Genomic DNA, 4,509 nt, shown 5'->3' on the forward strand with positions numbered 1-4,509 from the left:
GAGTCGTAGGGTGACCTATGACCCCCTTTGACCCATTAAACGATGACATATGTCCCTAGGGTTCTTAAGACGCCTAGGGACATATTCGAATGGGTAATATGGGTCAAATGGGGTCATAGGGTAACCTATGACCCTCTTTGACCCATTAAATGATGACATATGTCTCTAGGGGTCCTACGAGCTTTAGGGACATATTCGAATCGTTCATATGGGTCAAAAGGGGTCATAGGTTGACCCATTAAATGACGATATATGTCTCTAGGGGTCCTAGGACCCCTAGGGACATATTCGAATGGGTAATATGGGTCAAAGGGGGTCATAGGGTGACTTATGACCCTCTTTGACCCATTAAACGACGACATATGTCCTTAGGGGTCTTAGGACCCCTAGGGACATATTCGAATAGGTAATATTGTTCAAAGGGGGTCATAGGTTGACCCATTAAACGAAGACATATGTCCGTAGGGGTCCTAGGACCCTAGGGACATATTCGAATGGTTCATATGGGTCAAAGGGGATCATAGGGTGACCTATGACCCCCTTTGACCCATTAAACGATGACATATGTCCCTAGGGGTCCTAAGACCCCTAGGGACATATTTGAATCGTTCATATGAGTCAAAGGGGGTCATAGGGTGACCTATGACCCCCTTTGACCCATTAAACAACGACATATGTCCCTAGGGGTCCTAGGACCCTAGGGACATATTTGAATGGTTGATATGGGTCAAAGGGGGTCATGGGGTGACCTATGACCCCCTTTGACCCATTAAACGACAACATATGTCCCTAGGGGTCCTAGGACCCCTAGAGATATATTTGAATCATTCATATGAGTCAAAGGGGGTCATAGGGTGAACTATGACCCCCTTTGACCCATTAAACGACAACATATGTCCCTAGGCGTCCTAGGACCCCTAGGGACATATTCGAATGGGTAATATGGGTCAAATGATGTCATAGGGTAACCTATGACCCTCTTTGACCCATTAAATGATGACATATGTCTCTAGGGGTCCTAGGACCCCTAGCGACATATTCGAATCGTTCATATGGGTCAAAGGGGGTCATAGGGTGACCTATGACCCTCTTGACCCAGTAAACGATGATATATGTCTCTAGGGGTCCTCGGACCCCTACGGACATATTGGAATGGGTAATATGGGTCAAAGAGGGTCATAGGGTGACCTATGACCCTCTTTGACCCATTAAATGATGACATATATCCCTAAGGGTCCTAGGACCCCTAGGGACATATTCGAATGGGTAATATGGGTCAAATGGGGTCATAGGGTAACCTATGACACTCTTTGACTCATTAAACGATGACATATGTCTCTAGGGGTCCTAGGACCCCTAGGGACATATTCGAATCGTTCATATGGGTCAAAGCGGGTCATAAGGTGACCTATGACCCTCTTGATGCATTAAACGACGATATATGTCTCTAGGGGTCCTAGGACCCCTAGGGACATATTCGAATGGGTAATATGGGTCAAAGGGGGTCATAAGGTGACCTACAACCCTCTTTGACCCATTAAACGATGACATATGTCCTTAGGGGTCCTCGGAAACCAAGCGGCATATTTGAATGGGTAATATGGGTCAAATGGTGTCATAGGGTGACCTATGACCCTCTTTGACCCATTAAATAACACATATGTTCCTAGAGGTCCTAGGACCTTAGGGACTTATTCTGATCGTTCATATGGGTCAAAGGGGGTCATAGGGTGACCTATGACCCTCTTTGACCGATTAAATGACAACATATGTACCTAGGGGTCCTAGGACCCCTACGGACATATTTGAATCGTTCATATGAGTCAAAGGGGGTCATAGGGTGACCTATGACCCCCTTTGATGCATTAAATGACGACATATGTCCCTAAAGTTCCTAGGACCCCTAGGGACATATTCGAATGGATAATATGGGTCAAATGGGGTCATAGGGTAACCTATGACCCTCTTTGACCGTTTAAAAGATGACATATGTCTCTAGGGGTCCTAGGACCCCTAGGGACGTATTCAAATTGTACATATGGGTCAAAGGGGGTCATAGGGTGACCTATGACCCTCTTTAACCCATTAAACAATGATATATGTCTCTAGGGGTCCTAGGACCCCTAGGGACATATTCGAATGGGTAATATGGGTCAAAGGGGGTCATAGGTCTATGACCCATTAAACAACGAGATATGTCGCTAGGGGTCCTAGGACCCCTAGGGACATATTCGAATGGGTAATATGGGTCAAAGGGGGTCATAGGGTGACCTATGACCCCCTTTGACCCATTAAATGACGACATATGTCTCTAGGGGTCCTAGGACCCCTAAGGACATATTTGAATGGGTATTATGGGTCAAAGGGTGTCATAGGGTGACCTATGACTCTCTTTGACCTATTAAACGATGACATATGTCTCTAGGATTCGTCGGACCCCAAGGGACATATTCGAATGGGTAATATGTGTCAAATGGGGTCATAGGGTGACCTATGACCCTCTTTGACCCATTAAATGATGACATATGTCCCTAGGAGTCATAAGACCCTAGGGACATATTCTAATCGTTCATATGGGTCAAAGGGGTTCATAGGGTGACCTATGACCCCCTTTGACCCATTAAATGACAACATATGTCCCTAGGGGTCCTAGGACCCCTAGAGACATATTTGAATCATTCATATGAGTCAAAGGGGGTCACAGGGTGACCTATGACCCCCTTTGATGCATTAAACGATGACATATGTTCCTAGGGGTCCTAGGGACATATTCGAATGGGTAATATGGGTCAAATGGGGTCATAGGGTAACCTATGACCCTTTTTGACCTTTTAAATGATGACATATGTCTCTAGGGGTCCTAGGACCCCTAGGGACATATTCGAATCATACGTATAGGTCAAAGGGGGTCATAGGGTGACCTATGACACTCTTGACCCATTAAACGACGATATATGTCTCTAGGGGTCCTAGGACCCCTAGGGACATATTCGAATGGGTAATATGGGTCAAAGGGGGTCATAGGGTGACCTATGACCCTCTCTGACCCATTAAATGATGAGATATGTTGCTAGGGGTCATAGGACCCCTAGGGACATATTCGAATGGGTAATATGGGTCAAAGGGGGTCATAGGGTGACCTATGACCCTCTTTGACAAATTAAACGATGACATATGTCCCTAGGGGTCCTAGGACCACTAGGGACATATTTGAATCGTTCATATGGGTCAAAGGGGGTCATAGGGTGACCTATGACCCCCTTTGACCCATTAAATGACGACATATGTCCCTAGGGGTCCTTGGACCTCAAGGGACATATTCGAATGGGTAATATGGGTCAAAGGGGGTCATAGGGTGACCTATGACGCTCTTTGACCCATTAAATGATGACATATGTCCCTAGGGGTCCTAGGACCCCTAGGGACATATTTGAATCGTTCATATGAGTCAAAGGGGGTCATAGGTCACCCTATGACCCCCTTTGACCCATTAAATGACGACCCTCTTTGTATTATATATTATTATATTAATATGTATAATAATATAATATATATATAACAACGTAATATTTTTATTAAATATAATATATATTATAAATATTATTATATTAATATATATTTTATTAATATATCTATATAATAACCTAATATTTTAATATATATAACGTAATATTTTAGGATAATAATTTTAATATAAACAAACACTAAATATTAATATTATTATATGTATAGTAATAATAATAATACTATTATAGCTATAATAATAATATATATTAATACTATATATTGTAGCTTAATATAAATAAACACTATATATTTACACTATTATATCTATATTAATAATATTAATACTATTATAGGTATAATAATAATATTGATACTATAGGTATATTAATACTATTTTATATTAATATTATTGATATTTTATACTAATACTAATATACTATTAACTTATTTATAAATTAAAGTCGTTTGCCTCCAAATATTTTCATAATATTAATATTATTGTGGCAAAGGAGGGAAACCTTAGCAAGTTTTCCCCCCAAAAGTCCTTTTCCTATATCGGATATCCGATTATACTGGCATCAATTTCAAATATTTGACTGTCCCTACAGACCCGACAACATTACTTTTTTACCTCTTTTTTCATGGAATTTGCAAAAAGTCGTGTTTTGAGGCCCAACCAATCGAAAAGAATTCGAAAATATAACCTTAGGTGTTCGAATTTGTCATCTGAATGGGGAGCAGCAGTCGTCGAAAGAATAAACGTAAAAGGAAGATATCCAATGAAGACATTGCAACATATAGGGAAAAGGACAAAATGAAACATCAAAAAAAAAGACAAAGTATGCTAAATATCAATCAAGTTGACGATGAATTAGTAGAAGGTGAAATCATAGAGTCAGATAATGAAAATGTACAGTTGGGGAATGAAAATGTACCTATTGAAAATGATAATGCGGAAATTGAAAATGTAGAGATTGAAAATTTTGAAGAAGATATGCCACC

The sequence above is a fragment of the Cupressus sempervirens genome, chromosome 7 (assembly GCF_028749045.1).
Source record: "Cupressus sempervirens isolate cs-2001-9-10 chromosome 7, ASM2874904v1, whole genome shotgun sequence".
In the NCBI taxonomy this organism is placed as follows: Eukaryota; Viridiplantae; Streptophyta; class Pinopsida; order Cupressales; family Cupressaceae; genus Cupressus; species Cupressus sempervirens.